The sequence below is a fragment of the Anas acuta genome, chromosome Z (genome assembly GCF_963932015.1).
Source record: "Anas acuta chromosome Z, bAnaAcu1.1, whole genome shotgun sequence".
Taxonomy (NCBI): domain Eukaryota; kingdom Metazoa; phylum Chordata; class Aves; order Anseriformes; family Anatidae; genus Anas; species Anas acuta.
In genome coordinates this window covers 65,090,720-65,114,200 of record NC_089017.1, presented here as the reverse complement: position 1 = coordinate 65,114,200, position 23,481 = coordinate 65,090,720, and the positions used below count along the sequence as shown (strand labels likewise).

Sequence of the window (23,481 nt, the reverse complement as noted above, 5' to 3'; positions counted from 1 at the left end):
TTGCACTCTACTCTGAAATGAGGCTGTAGGGTTCACGAGCCCAACACTCTGAACACAAAAGCAAAGACAAGATAAGTGACTGAATTTCAGTGAACCAGGGAGGTGACAGTTTGCAAATATGCAGTAATGCCCACAACTGTCAATAGGAAAATAAGTCACAAGTGCATAAGAATCACCAGTTGTTTTTCAAGTGAGCACAACTCACTTTTTTTTTTTTTTTCTGCATATGCTATAACCTTCCTGTGATATACCATTTCCACTTTGCTACTGAAATCTTAAAAACTGCAAATTGTCTAAAATAAAGAAGATTTATCTGAAAAACTAATACCCCTTTCATTTTATTTGAAACATAGCATAGGCACATGACGTGCTGATGTTAAGGCAAGAAATTAGTGCCTATTAGTGCCTATTAAGTGCCAAGGCAAGTCTAAGCTCTAGAGCAAAAATCACTCCTAAACCTGCAGAAACAGAGCAAAATAAATGCAACCAACCAAAAAAAAAAAAAATGCACTTTTAAAATTATTATTATTTTTTTTTTCTCCACATAGTAGACCATGGGGCAAAATAAAGCTGTAATTGCTCAGCAGTGGTAATTTCTGACCAAGGAATGATCTAGCACAGAGGGCAAGAAAGTCTGGTTGCAGAAGGGGTTAAACTGGGGGAGCAGGGACATCAGAGACAGAAGGACTCCATGTCAGGGAGTGAGGTTTACCTTGCTGAGGAGATAAGACAGTGCTGGGCCTTTGTGTTGTAGCTGTGGTGCAATGTGATTGCTCAGGGACCACCCCTGAGCAGTGGGACTGGGGATGAACCCAGCAGGGGGCTTAGGTGCTCATGGAATTGATGATGGGGCAAGTATGTGTAAGGGGCCAGGGCATGACATATCTCTGCAGACACCTCATAGGACTCTGCACAATGCATTAGTCATTAGAGGTTAGTCCTCTTTGTATTTAAGCACAGATGTGCATTTAACTTATCTCAAGGGGTACAATAAAAATGCCCCAACAAGACCATCTCCATTTATGCACAAGAACTGAATACCAGAATTGTCATCTTCCTTGCAAATCTCTAAGGAGACAATATGTAAATACCTGTATGCAGTGCAAGTGGGATTTTACGGACCCAGCAAGAAAAGATTCATGGTGCTTCATAAAGAGAAGTGACAGTGACTGGTTATATAAGGTTTATAAGGACAAGAGGGGGATTGAATCAGCATAGTTATTAAAATATTAGTGGACTCGCTGTTTAGCTTGGACAGATCAAACAGTTCAACTAAGTTCCCATAATAAGAAAATAAATCTCCTTCATAAAGGATACAGCTATATTTCTTGTGTTTCTCTACTATTAAGATTTTGATGACTCTACCTCCTACCAGTGAGCACAAGGAACTTAATTTTTGGAGAGCTTTTCTTATACCTACATTATTATTTGGTACGTTTTCAAACCCAGTACAGTGGTGAAGCACTGTTGATGAATTGTCACTACTGATACAATAGTCAAATTAAAAAAGAAACAAAAAAAAAAAGAAACAAAAAAAAAACAATTTCTTTTAAACAAAAGATATAGATAGTCCATTTATCAGTAGAAGCTCTATAAATACTGATATATAATTGAGTATGCATACACATATACATGTAAATAGGGATCAGATAGGACCTACCTTGACAGAAGTACAACTCTTTATTACATATTTCTTTGCTGACAACATTAGTATCTTTGTAAATCATACAGATTATGGCCTTAAGTTTTGACAGGTTCCAGTGATACTTTCATATTTTCAGGTTAAAAATTTGAAATTGATGCACTATTAAATGCTGCAGCTCATCTGAATTATTTTTGAATTTATAAAACTACCTTACAACTACTCAGCACTGTACTTTATTAGCTGAAGGTTGTGTTTGTTACTGATATGCTAGTTTATAAACACTACTAGGGCTAGTTATACTTTCTGAGGGAGGTTGGAGGCTATTCTCTATAAATGCTTCTATTTTTCCACCTGCAAGAAATAGCACAGACTACTCTTTCATAAAACAGCAAATCACCTGAATCAAACATTCTTCAGCATAAGAGTAAGATAAGTAAATGTTTTAAAAGTGTATTTTGAAATTCTAGAACAGTATTTTTAAAATTCAAGTTTATGATTTTCTTGATAAAAACAACAACAACAACAACAACAAAACCCTGAAAATTAGAATAAAACAAACACCAACATTTTAAAAGCAGACCCTTCAGCTTACAAAATTTTCAACATTTCAGCATCTAGTCCTGGCACAAGAGGCCAAAATTTTGAACATATTTGAATGATTAGAAAATAATTTCTGTGGCTGGGGACTGAAAATACTTGGGTACATGACAAACAGGTCATGACATATTGAGTACTTTAACACAGAAGGCAAAGTTTATAAAGTTAACACAGACAACAAGAATAACAACAAGCACCATCTGAGATGTTACAGCAAACATGAATGAGATCACTTATGGAAGAACGGTCACAAGTGAAAAAATTAACAGAAACTTACCAAGTTGAAACTGCTCATTGCTCACGCATTTGGTGGTAGTATTCCACCACTTCCCTTCTCCAGACTGTTACCTTCATATCAACCTGATTAAAACAACAGCAACAAAAAATTAAAAATAACAACGGAACAAATAAAATAAAATAAAATAAAATAAAATAAAATAAAATAAAATAAAATAAAATAAAATAAAATAAAATAAAATAAAATAAAATAAAAAATATAAAATAAATAAACAGTGGCTTTCAAGTCTTTGGATAAAATAATTTGATTAACAGGGTCAGAAACCTTTCAGCAGACCAACATAATAACTCATGTTCTCCTTTCATTATATTTGCATTTCAAGATTGAGTACACAACAAATCACAAACTGCCATTAAGCATTCACAGAAAACAGCAACACCAAAAAAAAAAACAAAAACACTGCAGTGTAGTCAGTTACATAACATGTCTCCTAAGTTTTCCTTATGAGTTTAGTGAATAATAATGGAAGCTTTAGAGCTCTTGTAGTCACCTTTAGAGCTCTTGTAGTCACAGGCAGCAGGAGGTAAACCCTGACATGCAGTCATATAGATTGTATGAGTAGATGGAATCTTGGATGTCCCAGTTATTTACCTAGCCTACTTGCTATTTTTGCAGGCTTGTATTATCTGGGGAAGAACTTAAAAAGCACCATAACAGTTATGCATTAATAAAATAAAAATTAAAAACTTGGCCTCTGTATTTAGTTAAAAGGAAGCAGACAACATTGGAGAGCTAAGATCTACCATTTAGTGATTCTTCATTAAAAATACTCTTCCTTCTGGTTATATAACCAGCTATAGTATCATTCTTCAAGTAAATAAGAAGAGCTAAACCAATGCTTCAGATATTTAGTTCAGGAAATTAAAATAAGCATCCGTATTTTCTACCTACATCAGGGTTTGGTCTCAGAAATAATGATTTATTGCCAAGATACATATTTTAAAAATAACATAAAGATAACTGTGTTTTGGCTTCCCCACTTGAAACAATCTCAAACCTTCAGTGTTACACAGAAGCACTGTGATGTACAAAATTAGAATGGGTCACTATAAAATAATATACATAACTGACAAGACGTTTAAGAAGGTCTGAGCTTATAATTTTTTCTTCCTGGAATCATGAGATTCACTCATCACATTAAAGGGGCAGGCTTATATTAGTTAAGATTTAGAATTTAGAGATACTAGAGAAGTCAAGGAGGAAGTTTTTGTTTGTTTGTTTGTTTGTTTGTTTTCTAGAAGCCTTTTTGTATAATCCCAGGAAAATCATATAAACTGAGAATACAAACTGTATAAAATGGAGTAAAGTTAATAAAAATAACATAAGTACTGCTACATTTTGTTCCATGTGCACTCTTAGGTACCTGTGTACTCTCAAACTGTAGATTTGCTGAAAAAAAATTAGTCTGAGGGGCTTAGGTATCACACAACTCACCTATAGTGTTCTAACTCACCTATAGTGTTCTGGTTTCTTTCTACAAGTAATCCTAAATCTAGCTCTCGCCTCTCTGTCCTTAAGACCTCAGCCAAGACAACTGCTTTTATCAGAAGACTGTCTGCTCCTTACATTCAACTGTCCTAAAGCTTTTTAAAGCCAAAGGTTTGTGACTGACATTCAGAACTGGACCTGTGGTATCAGTTGTTTTTAATTTTTAAATTTTCTGTGAAGAATAATGAAGTCATGGAATAACTGGTTGGAAGGAACCTGAGGAGATCCAGACCAACATCACTTTTGTGCAGGGTCAGCACTTGAATTCAGACCACATCTCTCACTGATTGGTTGAGCTGAGTATTGAAAAACACTCTCCCTATTGAAAAACATGCTCCCATTTTACATTTTGTTAAAAAAAGAAATAATTTGAGAGTGAGCATTTAAGTAACTTCATTCAGTTTATCCTAATTTGTAGGGGCAACTCAGTCCTGTATTTATATACTTTGAATTCCTCCTTAGGAATGAATAGTCTTATATGCTGTTCTCTTACCTCACTGCTTTCTCTAATGTAATGTAAATTCAAACATGAAGGAGGAGAGACACCTCAGTCACAGTCTTGCTATTCATGACATGAAATATTTTGGATACCCATCCATTTTTGGATATGATTGTTTCTATATCTGGACAGAACAATTCAGTTAAAATTTGCCACAGTCCAAATTTATGTGACAGAATGGCTTTTCCTGCCAAACTACTTTTAAAGCCAGCAAAATAGCCACTTCGTCCTTATTATAATGACTGATATTTGGTCAATGGATAATTTGATGTTGTAAGAATATCTATTTTTAATAATATCTACTTAGAAGGTATCAATGCTAAGAGAACAATTCTTGCGTTTCATTACTAGTTTTACAGAATGTTCTATTACCGGTATAAATATGGGATACGAGGCATTTTCCCCATTATTCTATTTCCAGAATTCACTGTTTTAAATAATGTTCATTGTAGTGTATTATGATGAGTTATGTTGTGTGATGAGTGATAGTTACTGGTACTCTAATATTAGCCAGCATTATATACACATAACTTGTTGTTGAGAAAGGCTGTAAGAACACCCACTTGTGAAATATTTTGTAGAATATAGAGTAAATTCAGCAACAATAAGAGGAAAATGCAGTCAAGGTGACCTCAAGAGAAATTACCTACATTTATACCCTTTTTTTCCTTTGAGGAGGGGAAGTGAGCGGTTGTGGTGGAGTTCAGCTGCCCAGCAGGGTAAACCCACCACAGCTCTTTGAGTTTAAGGCAATAAAACTTATATATAACTTGTGAGGAGCTGAAAGAAAAAACAGAGAAGGAAATCCTTTCATGCTATGCCATTTTTTGATGTTTGTATTAATTACTGAGAACCACCTGGGACTTTGCTGTTATGTTCTTTACTGTTATATAGGACATTTCAAATTTTCTCTGTAAGCTTAGGATTAAGTCTAAAAAGTGCCCAAATTCCTCAATGGAAATACTGTCTTATGAGATATGCAACCTATTTTCTGAGTTATTCTAATTTTTCAGCATAAATCTCTGTAAATGTGAAAACATGAAATAGCATTGTCTGCCAGGAAGATAAATTGACAGCTTCTTAAACCTTTGTCTACTTCCTGTCTGCCAACATAACTCAACAAATTATGTACATATCTTATGTATTATATTAAATATATTAACATTACATTAATATTATCATATAATTAAATTAGATAATGTCAAATTATCGTGTTAATATTATTAATTAATATTATAATTTATTATAATTAACATTTATCATACATAGTATAATGCATTGTTATATTTATTATGTATATTATTATGTTATGTATAATATGTAATATATTAATTATATTAATATATTAAATATTTATGGCCTTATGTAAAAACTTATTGTCTGAATGCATATTAGTTCTGAAAGTCATTAGGAATTTTCAGCTAATAGCAATATCTTGTTTATTTATTTATTAAAATAATTCTATTTTAAATTTTTGGAAGAAGTGAAACCAAAATGAATGCAGCCTGGATGGATTATAACTCTTCTACTTGTCTTTTAGGATTTGGGAATTAGACAGACAATATCTTTGATACTTCCTAAAATATTTATGCATCTCAAAGGATTAATCATTTGAACTTCTGGACAGGACTACTTCTAAAATAAACTTCAGAACTTGATCTGCCAAACATAAGATTCAATATGTTTGTCTAGTTCCTTCCTTTTGCCTGAATTCCTTCTTCCAATTTTAGATTTCCTTTTAGTTAAGTTGTAATTGGATAATTAAAAATTATTCTCAGACTGGTATTTGAAAACGTAACCTGTTTCTGCCAGCACTACTCAACTTTATTCTGAAAGAAGTTCCGCTGATTTGAGAGGACCAAACAGGGGCTTGTATATATTCTCACACAACAAAATAGGAGAAAAAGCAGTACCAGTGTATAAGGAAAATGCACAACTTGGGGCTGAACACTACTGTTCAAACATCTACTTATCATCCTCCATTCTTTAATTCTTAAAAATCAGGGACAAGAAAGAAAAAGAGTTCTGGCTTCATTCCACATCTGTTGACATTGGAGTAAGATGAATCATACAGTATTGCCTTACTGGAAAAGGGGGAAGAAACAGACACACTGAATTATAATTCTTTACTGAGGATAATCTAGTCACAGAATCACACAGAATCACAGAATTTCTAGGTTGGAAGAGACCTCAAGATCATCAAGTCCAACCTCTGACCTAATACTAACAGTCTTCTACTAAACCATATCGCTAAGCTCTACATCTTAAGACGGTAGGACAACTTGTCATTCTGCATTCCTTGATCTTGGGAGAGTATCTATGAAGAAAGAGCTATTCACAAAAATGCTTTTCAAAAAATGCAACTATATCCTGGAAACACAGCATAGCAAAAACAAACTAACAAAAAACAACACACACACACAGAAGAAAGAGTAGTTCAATTTGTACAACCAGTACGTCACAATTTTAGTGTATATTCATGACTAAAATGAAAAAAGAAACTCCTCCCTTCCTCCTCCAGCACACCTCATCCTGAAGACAGACAGCATTTTCACAATGGCATATTTTTAGGAACAGAAGGTGCATTATACTGCTGCCTAGGTGGTTTACTACTGAAAATATAATGTAGATTGAAGCCTTAAAAAAGAAGCAGTCAAACTGTAGGAGAAACAATGAGGGAAAAACAATGAAACAAAAAAAAAGTGAAGCGGAAAAACATTGATTAGTAACTATCAGAGCTAATGTGTGAGAGATCTTTGATCTAAGTAATATGTAATTTCAATACATACACATGTATTTGTATATAATGCTTAGACAAAAAGAATTATAGCACTATAACCTGGTTATTTGCATAATCAAACAGACAGTGAAAGGACACCTTCCTTTTCTGCATAGTTTTGGACTATAAGTGCTATAGATCCAATATTTTAGTGCTGAATCTAATTTATTTGGTATTCTTCTGCTATTTTTTTTTTTTTTATGTGGTGTGTGATTCATACTCTTTCTATGTCAGTAACATTGTTGCTCTTTGTCAATATCCCTTTGTCTATATTATTTGTTTTATCAATGTTTTCTACAATCACGTTCACAAACATTTCAAATTGAGACATCTTCTCAAAATCTCAAAAAGACATCATAGAAACCTGTCTCAAGGTCAAGAAGACCTGTATGCTCTTTCACAGTAAGCACCTATTCAAAGACACAAACTATCTGGCATCATATTTTCCTAGTGGACTAACAGACAATACTGGAAAGAATCTTCTTCAGTCCTCCTATCTTGGCAATCATGTTACACAGTCGTCTATCTAAATATTAACTCAGATGTCTCCAGACAAATGGGATGAATGGAAACACTGCTCCAGAACCATGCTTTTCTCTTATTAGATGTCTAATTTCCAGTTTACATGTGTCTGAGGCCAATTAATATTCATTTATTCTTAAACAGACTTACCACAAGTCTTCCAAATAGAAAAGGATCCAAATCTTTTTGTAATATGTGACTGGAATTTAGCAGATTTAGAGAAGAGCAATGGTATGATCAGAAAGTAATTAAATAAAAGTGAAAAGAACTCAGAGCCAAAAAAAGGCAGCAGAGCAAAAAGACAGTAGCATAGACTGCAATTACTTAAAAAACATCTGTACACAATCATTTCAGAAAGATATGTAGCAGTATAGCTCTGATTTTATTCATGATACAGAATAGAGTTTTAGGTATCTTAAGCGACTGAGGGTATAAACTACCACTACAAGAACTTTTTTGGTTTCTTTTTTGTTTAAAACATGAAACATAGTAACACAGATCCCCAGTAGCAAATGATACTTCAGACTTACATAAAAATGTAAAATCTTGACTGGTTAAGGACTAGGATAGTTGCTTATGAACAAGTATCAAACAACCAAACACAGACATCATTTGACTGTGCAGATGGCTATAAAATCAACATTAATTAAACATACTAGTGACATTCAGCTCAGGTCGTTAAATTGTCAGTCCTGGAAGCTAAGAGGGTTTACCAAGACACTGCTCACTGCATACACGTATCCTAACTTTCTCTTAGCAATGCTGGGAACAGACTACTGTTGAGATTACGGTTGAGGTCTGAGCAAATAAAGAAAGTCTCATGGTGAAAATCATGTTTTTGCTAAGTAATTTAGGTGACTTCCCAGCTAAGAAGTCAGCAGTATCTTACAATTGAGCAACATGACAAGACGGTTGACTATATGATAAGCATTTGAATCAAAACCAAACCAAACCAAAACAGAATTTGAGATTTTTAGGATTTTTTTTTTTTTTTTTTTTTTTTTTAATGCTGTGATACATATGCATCCTATTATAACCAGAAATGTTTAGAGCTAATCTGGTATCTTACTCACTGAACAGCACCTATTCATTTCTAAGGGACTATTTATAGACAAACTTAGCTTCTCAGTGTAATCAAAAAATGTGGAGGCTTGATTTTAATTGTGTGCCACAGAGAAAATGAGATGGTACCTGCAGAAAAAGGAGCTATCACCAGGATATCTACTATGAAGCTATTAACCAGTTAACAGATCTGTTGCCTGACATCCCTGGAGTCTTACCAGTAGCTGAAAATAAATGTCTTAATTGATTTGTCAATATATATGGAGCACACTTCCAGCTAACACAATCAGTTTGATTACATTAAATGTAGGTGGTACACTTTCTTACAGGATGCTATGCACATGTGCATATTTCAGCTGTAAGGATAAGAGGATTTCTCTAGCTGCAACTGAAATGCTGAATCAAGTTATGGCTTGGTCAAGACAACGGATGGATCCTAAGGGCAGTGGGCTTGGAAACGGACTATTTTCTTAAATTGACTGCATGTAGGCACTGACTGAACTTTTAATAGAAGAATCAGGTAGCATATAGGTGCTGGGCATCATAAAACATGATCTTTTGGAATACGTATGAAAGTTACAAACTCCAGTTTGAAAACAGTCAAAAAACAAACAAGCAAACAACAACAACACAGGATTTAGGACTTCCTATCAGAAGAAATCAGTTTTCACTTATTACCAGTAACCATATTTTTATTATTCCTCAATTCAGAAATACTGTAACTCCTTATCTGAAATTTCATATTCTAAAAAGTCAGTTGCTGTATGATATGGCAATGGTATTGTTAGAAACAAGCTTCAGGAATATGGTCAATGGGCTTAATGCTTTAGATGTAAGGAATTCTGTTCCTGAAAAAGTGTAAAAAAAAAACAACAAACAAACAAACAAACAAAAAAAAACAGTAAATGTATCTCTAAAACATGGAGCCTTTATTAATAGTGTTTGAAAGTGACACATGCAACTGGATTTTTACACAGCTGTATGTATTTAACAAAAATGCTTTTTTTTTTTTTTAATTAAAATTGTTTCTCTTTGAAGCCTTATCACTCTGATAACATTCTTATTCCATAAGAATGCTTCTTGAAACTCACATCTGCACAGCAACATACTATCTGTTGATAAAGTGTGTTTTTGTGTACTACAGGCATTTTGAAAAGAGCTTTTGAATAAAACTAAATGAGCTCCACAGTAAATAAAGAAATAACAAACCTTAGAAATAGCAGCAGGCACTCAATGAGGCATAGGTGTGGCAGACAGACAGATGCAGCCTGAATCTCTGCAACTGAACTATTGCATTAAGTAAGAGTTCTAATAAAAGAAGCTACGTTATAGACCTTGCATGCTAAATGAAATTTATATTAGGTGTCACCTATTAGCTTTTAACATTACTACCACTGGGCTGGGGAGACTGGTGGGAAGAAAAACAGTACACCTAGAATTCTTCTTAGTGATGCCAGTAATGCTGCAACCATGTTAAATCTGCACTTTCTAGTTTGGTCAGTGTTGGAGGAGAAATTGCAATTGTATTTTACATGTTGTCTGTCTTTATAAATGATTTAATATAAGGACTTACCTCAGCCTTTTTCAGACTTTAGCATTAATGCCCATGATGGGGCTACCTCCCATCTACACTGCTCATTTACTAAACAAGTGCATTATCTGTATACTGAGAGACAGCTTCTGCACCTTCACTTGGGAAAATGAGAAAGGAAAGCACAAATACCACCTGAATCTCTGACTCAGTGAAGTGTAAGGTGTTTACTGGAGGCACTCCTGCGTAGGTACTTTTGTGTTCAGAGGAAAAATGTAGATGGGACAAGAGAGAGAAATTTCTTTTGCATTCACAACTCATACTGCCAAATCGTTCACTGATCAAAATAAGTTTACTTTGCATTTACAGCTCATATTTTTCATGTTTGCTTCTCTGATATTTCTCACAGTGACAACTCTGAAAGATACCAAAGAATTTTTGCAAAACCTCTTCCTCAGGGATATCTTTGACTTTCAGCTGGCTTAAGCTGTGCAACAATGATTTTCTGAGCATAAGTCCTTATCTTTTAGTAGTCGCTGCAGTCAATGTAGCAGTTGCGCCTACATTTAATGTACAGAGAAATAGGATAAATTTATCATATTTAAATAAAATAACTAAAGATGGTTTCAGATAGAGTTCTGGTCTCAGATTCCTAATTATTTTACATACATAGGTCCATGGGACCTGATGGGATGCACACACAAATGCTGAGGGAGATGGAAGATGTTACTGCAGGGCCACTTTTGATATTCTCTGATAAATCATGTCAATTTGAAGAACTGCCTAAAGACTGGCAAAGCAAATGCCACTACACCTATCTTCACAAAGGGAAAGAGGGAGGACACAAGCAACTACAGGCCTCACCTGGACTCCTGGCAAAGTGATGGAGTACCTAATCATGAAAACAATTTCCAGGCATGCGAAAAACAAGAAAATCATCGTGGGGAGTCAGCATGGATATTCTAAGGAGAGAAACATCTGTGTCCTGGTTTCAGTTAGGACGGACTTAACTTTCTTCCTAGTAGACAATCTGCAACAAAAAGATTAATCTGATAGATGAGGGGAGACCACTGGGTATTGTCAACCCAGACTCCCGTAGGGTCTCTCACACTGTCTCCCACATGAACCTCATAGACAAGTTGTTGATATATGGGCTAGATCAGCAGACAGCGAACTGAAAATTGACTGAACAGAGGGTAGTGATCAGTGTAACTAGATCTACTTGGAAGCCAGTAACCAGCAATGTACCTAAGCAGTCAATATTGGGTCGAGTTCTGTTTAGCAACTTCATTAATGATCTGGATGATGAGGCAACATCTTCTCAGCAAGCTCCAACTTGGTATTCAGCTTGGTGACAACTTCAAATAGATTACGTATTTAGTATAGGTCTTACATTAATATTTTAGAAGATTTCATTTCCAGGTCAGTTACACTCTGTTCTTCATGTGCCTAATTTTTTTCTAATAACCAGAGTTAGAAATACTTCTGTAGATTGTATTTTAGACATATTTACATTGTGTTTTAAATATTGTTACACATTTTACATAATTGTGGATATTTATATTTACAATATTTTTGTTACACATTATTATACACTGAAAGCTGATATTACCTAAGAAATGCTAAACTCTCAAGAAAAATATACACAAGCTATGGATAATTTAAGAGAGAAACAAGAATCATGAAAGGTTAGGAAATGTGATTTACAAAGAAAGGCTGTGGTAAGTACATTGGATTGTTCAGCAGTTGAGACAAGTGGGGTAGTACACTAGAAGAATGATGATTAACTGCTTTCAAGTTCCACTGCAAACCAGACAAGAAATTTTTATACAACTTACAGAAACAAATTATTTGGCAGATAAATACAGATGCTATTTGGGATATAGAGGACTTCCACCTTAAATAAATTTAGCCTCTTAGACACAAATCTGTCAGGAATGACCGAGCTATAACAAAGTCTTAGGATCTTGGATTTCATACCCCCTCTTCACATTTCTTAGTAATTAAAGTCTACAAAGAAACCCTACGCCTCCCACTAGATCAGGTTGCCCAAAGCTTCATTCAGCCTGACCTTGAACACCTCCAGGGATGGGGCATCCACAGCATCTCTAGGCAACCTGTTCCAGTGCCTCACCACCCTCAGAGTAAAGACTTTTTCCTTATATCAAATTTAAATCTCCCCTCTTTTGGTTTAATGCCATTACTCCTTGCTCTATCACCACACTCCCTGACAGAGTCCCTCCCCAGCTTTCTTGTAGGATGCCTTTAGGTACTGGAAGGCTGCTATAAGGTCTACCTGGAGTCTTCTCCAGGCTGAACAATCCAAATCTTCTCAGCATGCCTTCATAGGAGAGGTGTTCCAGCCCCTTGATCATCCTTACGGCCCTCCTCTGGACTCATACTTCCACATCCTTCTTGTGCTGGGGCCCCCAGAGCTGAATGCAGTTCTCCAGGTGGTATCTCACAAGAGCAGCAGTGAGGGGGAGAATCACCTACCTTGGCCTGCTGGCCATGCTTCTTTTGATGCAGCCCAGGGTATGGTTGTCTTTCTGGGCTGAAAATGCACATTGCCAACTCATGGTGAACTTCTTGTCAAACAGCACACCCAAGTCCTTCTGCTCAGAGCTGCTCTCAGTCCATTCCATGCTCTAGATAAGGCTCAGAGGTACTGACATTTTGTTACAGATCCTCTTAGAGTGGCATGGAGAAAGTGTTTTTATAATGCCCACAAGTAAGTGCCAGAAAATCGCAAGAATTCAAACTTTGCTGAGTGTAACCAACCAAAAAACACAATTTTTTTGATTGCTTATTATTATCTTACACAGAAGACCTACCAACCTACCTAATAATACCAAATCTGTTCCCTCAACAGGAAAAAAAAATAGAGGAAAGATTTCATTTGCAATTTTGAATATTTCTCATCACTCATTTCTGATTACTTTATGCAATTCTCTTCTAGATGAAGGTTTTATGCTGGATCAAAAACTTGAGTCCTTCCTTGGGAATTTATATTCTGCAAGTTCTAGCAAAAACCTGCTAGTTACTAGTAACAAATTACAGAATCCAGCATTGAAGGACATTTTAGATAAATACATATTGAGCACTAATAAATTACAGATCCCCTAGCAAGAGTTCTTAATCTGAAGATTACCTCTAAATAGTCTGCAAAGGTTATGTGTTATCACCTCCTACAGTCAGAATGTTAAATCATTTCATATCATGAAACTTTTGACCAAACATTTTAGTGCATACTAACTCGTTTTCAGATTCATTCTCAATGTGATTTTTGAATTAAATTATTTTGTTTCTTTCTATGCCTTGCTACAAGACTTCCAGTTTTAATCTAGCAGAATACCTGCATTTCAAGAAAGTAGAAGCTAAATCAAGTATCACTAATGAAGGAGGAACATTTTCATTGGTAGTGTACCCAGCTATGTATTGGAATTTTATTAACACCTACAAAGGAAGAGAAATGCAGAATGTTCCACAGTTCTACATTCTGATCGACAGTTCTCAGTTTTACAAGTTGAAGTCCAGAGCTGCAGCTGACCATCTGCTTTCTGAAGTCAGAAATGCAGGTTGCCATTATAGAGGCCAAAATATATTTCACAAGTAAAAATTAATTAAACAAATAACTCCTGCAGTACAAAATTTTATTATTCTATACAATGCAACACAGCAATAAACACAGCAGTAAAAAGACCATAATGTACAACTATAGCTTTTTAGTGCCATAAAAATGTACTTTCAAGACAGTAGCACATTACAGTTTAAGTGAAGCTCTTCATTAGATAGAATGAGAAAATGAGGCATGAAAGGAAGATGGAAAAGCCTTCTTAATAGTTCCTGTGCAGATAATGTAGGCCAAAGACAATCAATACCCATGCCTCATTTATTTTATGTTTTTGAACACTTAACAACAAAATGTTAGTATTTGCTGTACTGTTGGGCTTCACAGACCTGCATCCATAATGACAAAATGGATTTGCATATTATGATGTAATTTATATGAATTTATATTAAAATGGCAGTTGTTATTGTTAGATAACACGAAAGGTAACATCTATTCCATTAGACTGGACACATTAAAAATCATGTTGGTCTACTAATTTGGTTACTCATCAAAATGACCCAAACAATCAATCCCATTAACACATAAACACATTTTTAAATCTCATAAAATGCATGTCAATAAGTCACATTAAGTACCTGAATAAATCAGACTAACAGTTTTCAGTCAGTGCAGCTACTATTGATTGAAAAATGAGAATGAAAAACGTGGTTTTCAGTGCATTTTTTCATGACGTTTTAACCATTGTTTTCTAATTCTTTAAATATAATTTTGTGTGACAGTCATAAAACCATGTTTCAAATCCTATTACCTCAATCAGATCCATTTCTTTATGTTAATAATGAATCAATTTTTTTTTCTGTACTTGAAACAAAACAGGGAGAACCAATACATCAGAAATGAAAAAGGTGTGTTGGAAAAAATGCAGCATTTCATAAAGTTCTAAATTTATATATTCTGTTATATTCAGAGTCTCTCACAAGAGTTGAAACATAAACTAGCTAGTCTTTCTATGTATAAGGTCTAGTTAATATTAATAGCTTAATTGAGAAAGTTTTACTTTTTCAAAAATCCAAGAGAAATAAAATACAGTGTTGACTTCATCAGCCTTCTCCATGCACATTTTCCCAACATATTTAGAAAACCATGTGGCAGGAAACAAGTCTGATCCAATAAACCATTACATGAATAACTTTAACTTACTGGCTTCATTTCTGTAAGATGCTCAGCAGTGCTGTTATTTTTATCATTCCCAAAGGAAAACAGTTACTGAATGTATACACCCCTGTAATCAAACTTAAGGATGAAGTTTGACCTATTGTTTACAGTGAGTTTCACTACTGCACAAGAACCAAGCTATACTACTAATACATGTGTTTATATTTAATATCATAGTCTAGTGATTTTCTAAGCTTATGTAGGAAATGAGTGCTAAAAGTAATTGAATTAAATTAAATTGTGTTTTACTTGTGCTTAACCTCTTTTATGAACAGTGTTAAATCAACAAAGAAAAGCTGCTACTTCACAGCAGGGCAAATCCTACTTACAGAATACAGTGGTTGCACCACACACAGAATTGAATAAAGAGACCATCTGTAACAGATAAACACCTCCAGGCATGTGCACAGGGGAACAATAAGCACCACAGCCAGCAGACTGCAAGAATTTCAGATGTGTATGGTTTTGAGGCTGATGCAATTCCGTTGATCAAACCTAAAACATGAAGCTTTTTCTTTTTCTTTTTCTTTTCCTTTTTTTTTTTTTTTTTTTTTTTTTTTTTTTTCCTACCTTCTGGAGCAGAGGTATATAAATCTTGGCCAAAATACCTATTTTTAAAATTTACTTTCTCGTAATACTTTCTACCAACTGTACACACATTAACTTTGAGAATTTTTCCAGATTTGCAATCACATACAGAGGGGAAGTGAATTAGGCTTTTGCACTTCAGTACACCAGATGCAGAAACCTGAAGTACATTTTGATACTGCTTTTACTGAATCTAGTTGCACTAAAATTCTTGTGGTGATCAATAACAAACTGTGGTAGAGTTGCTGCCACTGACGTTTTAATTTAAGGTTTAGGAGTCACAAAATTTTACAAGGTTAAAAATAACTTTTCAATGACCATTTATTGAAAGTCTTGCAATTTCAATAAACATAAATATTTGTTTGCCTGAGTGGAATATCTTACAGTACTTGCCAATAACAGAGTGCTATGGCTAACAGGTTTAAAACAGTTATGTTTTAGAGTACAGCATCTCATAACTGCAGGTTCTTCTACATCAAAACCAAACTTCATTTAACATCTAATTTGAGAATCTTTGGCTGTCAGGGCCCCAGAAGTCCATTCAGAGAAATGGATGCTGTAGAACACATTTTTCTGTTTCATACAAAATGCTGGAGAACTTGTATGCTTAGGCAGAAAGAAAGTACCCAACTCAAGACTGAGTGTGTGGGCTTAAGCAAGATTTTGGAATTGCATCCAATGGTTACCAGAGCCTAATACTGAAATGGAAGGACAGTGTCTTACAAATGGCCAACCAGACAAATGAATCTGATACAGCTCCTTAAAAAAGTCTAGAGATAACCAAAGTCATGCCCCCCGTACTTGTTTACATGTTGCTGCTAGTCCTTTTCTAAATTATGGTTCTGAAAGTAATGGAATGGATAACAATATGCTTCCAATTATAGAATATTAATACTACAGAGAGAGAAAACAAAAGAGAAAGAGATGGTACAGGCAAGGGACATAAATGATTTCCCTGGAAAATCCTTTTCCAATGCCAGATAATATTTAGCAGTATAGTCACTCAGCAAGGTACCATGGGATAAAAGTAGCATAAGCACAATAAAAAGTAATGGCCACCAACTTAAAATCTAATATATTATTTTTTGTGCATTTGCAAAGAATTTACAGCTACTGTAACCAACCTGTTTTAATCATAAAATCCTCAGTAGCTGTTATTAGTTGTAAAAGAAATGATTGGAAGGGAAAATGATGACCTTGCAAGAATATTGAGCTTTCAATATTTACAGAATCCTTTCTCCTTAATTCTCATTAATAAAATTTTCACATAGAGGAAAGAGAAAGGTTTTGTGTTGTCACAAAGTGAGAACAGGAAATAAAAGATGCAGGAGCAAATAGTATCAGGAAGATTTTAAAATTATTAAAGAAAGTGAGGCTGACTTTTTTTTTTTTTCTTGTTCTTAAGTCCCTAACAATTGTGCCAGTAAAATCTATCTTGGCATTTTTAACTAAACACCAGAAATAAATAATATGACTTGATGTTTATAAGCAAATTCCAAAGAAACTGGAAAACATGTTGGTTACAATGCTAACATATGCATGGCATTTAATTTCCTCTCTGCAGCTCTGGGATTTTCATTTGGACTAAATCTCACTCTTTTGTACTGTTTTTACACTAAGTGGCGAAACAGGATCTTTGTTGTCCCAACACTGCACTGCAATGAAATGTACATTATACAGTTCCCCACCATAGTCTGGTCTGTGAGTGTAAAATTAGCACAAATTCCAAAACAAGTTTTCAACATTTTTAATCCCAAAGGGAGTTGCTATCTTAGCAACCAAATCTGGAAGGACAGCAATAGCCCACTTTTTAGAAATTTTAAGCTAAATTCCTTCTTTAGTTCTTTTAGTTTTCAGCTCTAAGCTTTCATGGTGATTAATGCACAAATGTATAACTACTGCCTTAAATGTAAGGATGGAGGAATGACAAACTAATTATTTTACTGGTCAACACAAGAGTTCCTAATGTGCCTTTATTTAATCTCTTTTATCTCCTGGATATTATTTTTAACAGCAGCAGGAAAAAGGTCTAATCCATTACGAATATAGGCATGGAAGGATTTAATATTAAGTAAACAGCAGAGACTGAAATAACCTGCTTCACCAAGTTATTTTTACACCTGTTCATCCAGGTCATCAGAGAAGATAAGATGTATATCAATTTCATGTGGTACTTCAAGGCTTATTTGACAGAGATTCCTTAAGTATAGTATTGCTATTCATTTCAGTTATCATGCCCAGGAGTACAGAGCAAGAATGAAATGAATTAAAAATATTCTTGTCCTTGAATGAGAATTCTTACATTACACAGTGTTGTTTTACCAAAGAGGGGTGACAGAGACAGGGATGACAGATACTCATTCAATGACAGCATGATCATCAGTCTCTGCAACTCCATTAACATAGCATAACTCTTTGCCATAAGCCATTATCTCTGGTGGAAACAATGTCTTGAGGTAACAAAAGCCATCAGAGACGTTATGAAAAAAAATCATGGAAGGGCATGTAGTTAACCTCACCATCTGTCGGTATGTCTCAGAATCTTTAACAACTTAGTTTTCTGTCTATTATTTAAACTGTCTGTCTAAACACATATTGCAGTCCATTGTAACACAAGCTTAGCAGAGACTGAAATTTGATAGAACACATAGGTTTTAATGAACTGCATGGATTTTAGTAGTAAGTAGGAAGCTCAGGTATGAAGTTTAAAGCACTCGTTAGTTTAACTCTGTTCATAGAAAAGAAAAGGATGTGAGCTTTTGCCCTGAATTTAATGAGAATAGAACAAAGATATATACATATATCAAAGATACATATATATCTTTGTCAAAATAATATATATATATAATTTTGTCAAAATAATCAAGATATCAAGACTGATTGAAGGACTCTGATTTAAGCAAAATAATTTGTCAGTGAGGTGAGACATATATCAGGGAGACAGCACCAGCACTGTGTTTCAAGTGGTTAGTTCACTGAGGTCTGAATATTGTTACAGATTCAGATTAGCAGTGCAAGAGATGAACCCATACCTGCAGAAAACATCAACAAGAACATTTTACTTCCTTTCACAAAAGATTTTTCTTTGTGTGTACTGCTTAACTTAATGAAGCACTGTAATCCCTTTCCTTGGCAAATTCCTGACTGAGATCCCCATTAATCATCATGACCAATAACCTTTATTTTAATAATAAAAAAAATAATACAAATTGTGGTGAGGCACCACAAAAAAAGCTGAGTTACTAGAAATGCTCTCATGCTTAACACTACCTTCACCCTTTCTTGATGCCTTTCAGAAATGAGCTTTGATTGTACTTGCTATAAAATACAACTTGAACATTCTAAGAATCACCATGAAACGGATACAACTGTGCATTATTTTAATTTTCTGATGACCTAGATTGTAGTACTGCTCAATTGCTCACCTGCAGCTTATGTTTTCTTACACCTGATACTACAGGATTCTAGCTTCATCGTGCCTTCTGTTTCATCACACATACTGCCTCACATACTGCCTGAATCTTTTGAGGTCTGTTTCTTTCTTTCTAATACCCCTCTGTTCTTTCTCAAGTGATATTTTATATATGTTGACTGTGCAACACTCCCATGGGACACAGGAAATCAAGGTTCAAGCTTGTGTAACTCACCTGCACAGCTGGGAACTAAACAATTTTTCCTAAACAGGAGAGCTTTATTCAATGAACTACCAACTCTCATTATTAAAAGTCTTCTGATTTTTAAAGTGAGAAAGGTAGACAGGGCAAAAGAGACATTTCTGTATCTTCTGGTTTAGTACAACAGATTCTTCTCTGTGGTAAAGGAGGATGGTGGAATTCCAGCACATCAGACTATTTTGCTACTTGGGATCAAATTGGTAACTCAAAGACCAGTAGCTGAGGTTTGTCAGTACAGCTGTCATCAAGTATTAATTAAGACTGGAGTGTATGACTGTCAAAGACATCTGGGATAAAACATCCTGTCTGCCTCTGCTTATATGTGCTGTCTAATATATTCTTTCATCATATTAATCTAATCGATTCTACTACTGAAATATTTTTTATCTATATCAGCTCTTTAAAAAAAGTAAGAGCTTGTTCCCTTTGCTTATGTTATCTACTATCTTACATTAGACTGTACACTGTTATTTCAACTGTGATTAGAAATTTCTCCTAGTGTTATTGAATACCATGCTTTAACCAATAATACTTTACCTTAATATTTTTATCCTCTGTTTTTTAATACTTCGGAAAATACATCACCATTCCCAAGTGGTATAGTTTATATACCAGTGTCACTTATGGACAATCTGATCATCTTAATTCAGCTCAACTGCAGCTTCATTTAAGAACTAGCATTGAAAGTAAAGGCTAAAATAACCAGATGATTATGCAAAACCTTTCTCTTTTGCCCCTCCATCTCTACAACTTCCAGGAAAGCTTCTGTTTCATTGGAATATTGCAATCTTCCTTTATGCCAAACTGATCATCTCCAGTCTATTATGAGTAGTGTAAAGAAATAAACAAGTCCCTCCATCTTGCTCATAATTTTCAAAGAGCATTTAAACAAAAATATTAATGACCAAGTTTTCTATGAAGAATGAGCAACACTGAATGGAGAAGTCTAAACAATTCACTGATTAAAAAAGAAACTAATAACTGTCTATGCACGTTTGCTTTGATCGTTACTTGAATTATATAGCCTAAGACTAGAAGGAAAAGTTGAAGAATACTGTCTTTGCTGCATTAAGTGCCATCTAAAATCATACATATATCTTCTGAAGCACAACAGGAGAATTTCTATAGTCATTCCAAAGTGTAACACAGAAGTTCTCAATTTATTAACAACTTGAAATAAAAGAAGCATAAAAAAGCCCAGCATCACAGTGAATATTCCTAAAGTACTTTGGAAGGACAGATATTTCAGCTCTAGTGTCATTCAGTAGTGCTTATGAAGACTGGAATAAATACATTAAGAACCAAACACAAAGAAATTTGAGCAAAAAGTAGTATCAATTTTTCTGCACAACAAAAAGTTTCAAGTAGTGCTATTGGTCTGAAAAGTAATTGAAGGTGGCTTTACAATTAGTTGGGTAACCTGTTATAGCAGCTTCAATCTAAACAGCAAGAGAGAGATGGAAGGGAAGGAAAAATTACTGCATTACTTCATAAGAATTTGAAGATTTTATTTTTTATGATTTCATACATATGATGTGTCCTAATTATAAAGTTTTATTTAACCAAGTTTGAGATACTCTCAGTGGAACAGAATATTCCACCCTAAGTTACTTGAAGCTGTGTAGCCTGAATGGAGCCAAAGAGAAATGTTAAAATTCACTTAAAATGAACTTCACCAAAATAGTGGTATATTACAGAGATTGTCTCAGTCAACTGACACATTTCATAATAGAACTTTTACGTTTTCTTAGTTAAATTCCTGTTTTTGTCTGTAGGATAGCATTAGTCAAGATCTGTATAAATCTACTTTATATCCTTTAAAATTTGGTAGTAAGTTATATGCTGAGCATCAAACTTGTTTAAAATAGATTTTAGTAAAGGTCTACAGACAGTAGCTATGACAGGATCTATAAACAGTTTTTTGACTTGTGCACTTGATTTTTTTTTTTAAAAAGGCAAGCTTTTCATTATGGATAATAAGTTTTCTCATACATCTGGAGGGCAAAAAAATACAAGGAAAACAAGGAAAATAAGACCTGGACTCTTCAAGTAGGAAATACTTCTTTGGATAAACTGACACACTATATAAGTAACAGAGTCAAGAATATGACCTTGGAACTTCAAGACCAGATTTAGTCTATTGAACTACAGCTCACAAAATGCCATTACTGCATGTGCAGTAAACCGTATGTTGTTTCAGTATCTTAACATATAGAATTGGATTTCTGAATGACTTTCTGAATATTTCCCCTAAATGCAATTTCTTCCTAGGCATACAAAATCCAGATGCTGTGATTTGGCATGTGCAAGGAGGTCTCGGTATGAAGCTTGAGTTCTGAGAGAATTACATTGGCTTCCTGTTCAACACTGAATTGATTTTGAAATTGCTATATGATAACTTACAGCATAAAGCTCTACACAATTTGGAATCTCCGTTTTTATCTACCCTATTATCTTTAAGAGTCTAGAGGTTGTTGAGACTATCTGAAGTTGGCCATTTCAAAGCAATGCACATACTTCCAGTTGTTATGCTTGTTAATTTGAAATCCATTTCCAGCTGGAGTCTAGAACACAGATTCAGATTCATTTAAGCATAAACTTTTATGTTTTCAGTCTGACATTTTCATCAACTGAGCTCTTGTGCTTTGTACTTCATAGAGTTGGAAGTACAAAAATAAACAAACAGAAAATTACTTGGCATCAAAACTGTTTTTGTATGTCTCTCTTTGTGCTGTAAATAAATCTAACGTTGCTACTAAATACTTAAGATTGCTTTCTAATAAATACCATGGTTTGACTGTTTATAGCAAAAAGGCATGTATCAATTGTTCTTTAACTACAGTATTCTGGGATCAGATTTACTATATTAATTACTGTTAAGAATGGAGATAAACATTAAATGCTTTTCTGCCAATAAACAGAGGACTGGCTTAATCTGATCAGAGCAAAGATCCACCTGGCCAAATGCGAGGCTTTTGGAAGAATGTAAGGATGGGGCAAACGTATCTTTGTTACTGTAGTAGTTCCATGTTCTTGCCCAGTTTGTAGCAAGCCAAGGACATCTGAAGCACGTGAGTTACCTTCAGCTCTAGCAGTCTTGTGTGGATATTCCTTCCAGGTTTTTTGTGAAGATATTTAGTCATACATACATTTAGCAGTTTACATTTTGTGAAATAAACTTAAAGCTTTATTGCTAATGAAGTGACTTTATTATACATTTATAAAAATAGATGTACTCTGGTATTAGTTGGCTATAATAACAATGATCATCTTCTGTCCAGAAAAATGGGCAGAATGCCTACATGTTCAAAATGTGATACTAAAGATACCACTTAAGTAGTTATTTGTACAAACCTTCCAGAAATATCTAGATCTCCGTATTCTCCAATAAACATGACCTTTCAGACAATAACAAGTAACATCCTCAATCTTAGGATGAAAATTTTGAAATTTAGTGAAACGTCCCTGGAAGCGTTTAAAGAAAGGTTGGACATGGTACTTAGGGATGTGGTTTAGTGTGTGATATTGGTGCTGGGGAATGGTTGGACCAGATGATCTTGGTGATCTTTTCAAACCTTAATGATTCAACGATTCCATGATTTTTAACAGCAAGTAATATTGCAGAGAAATTACAATAATTTTCAGGGTTTTTTTTTGTTTGTTTGTTTTTTAATTAAACTCATATTAAAAAAGATCTTTTTAGTAGACTTGGCTTTATACAGGATTATCAACAGGAGAAATATTACCTATTTTTCTGGTAATTTTTTCCTTTACAGGAGTTTATTACATCAAGACTCACATAGCTTTTGCTACCATAAGGTGGCAGCATATAACACATATTTATATTGCTGAATTTGTATTCAGTAGAATCATAGAATCATAGAGTATCCTGAGTTGGAAGGGACCCTTAAGGATCATCAAGTCCAACTCTTGACACCGCACAGGTCTACCCAAAAGTTCAGACCATGTGACTAAGTGCACAGTAGGTATCTATTTTCTGAGTGCTTTA

The 23,481-nt window shown here is 34.5% G+C and overlaps 1 protein-coding gene across 4 annotated transcripts in view; it reads right to left on the bottom strand.

Moving 5' to 3' along the window:
• Window positions 1-23,481, bottom strand: part of LINGO2 (leucine rich repeat and Ig domain containing 2) — a 565,290-nt gene that overhangs the window by 268,365 nt on the left and 273,444 nt on the right. For 3 of the 4 annotated variants that reach the window (XM_068667144.1, XM_068667146.1, XM_068667147.1), the window contains one exon: window positions 2,520-2,602. The exons of the other annotated variant lie outside the window; for it this stretch is intronic. The gene's annotated coding sequence lies outside the window, so the exon portion shown is untranslated. The remainder of the gene's footprint in view (window positions 1-2,519; window positions 2,603-23,481) is intronic. 4 annotated transcript variants of the gene reach the window in all.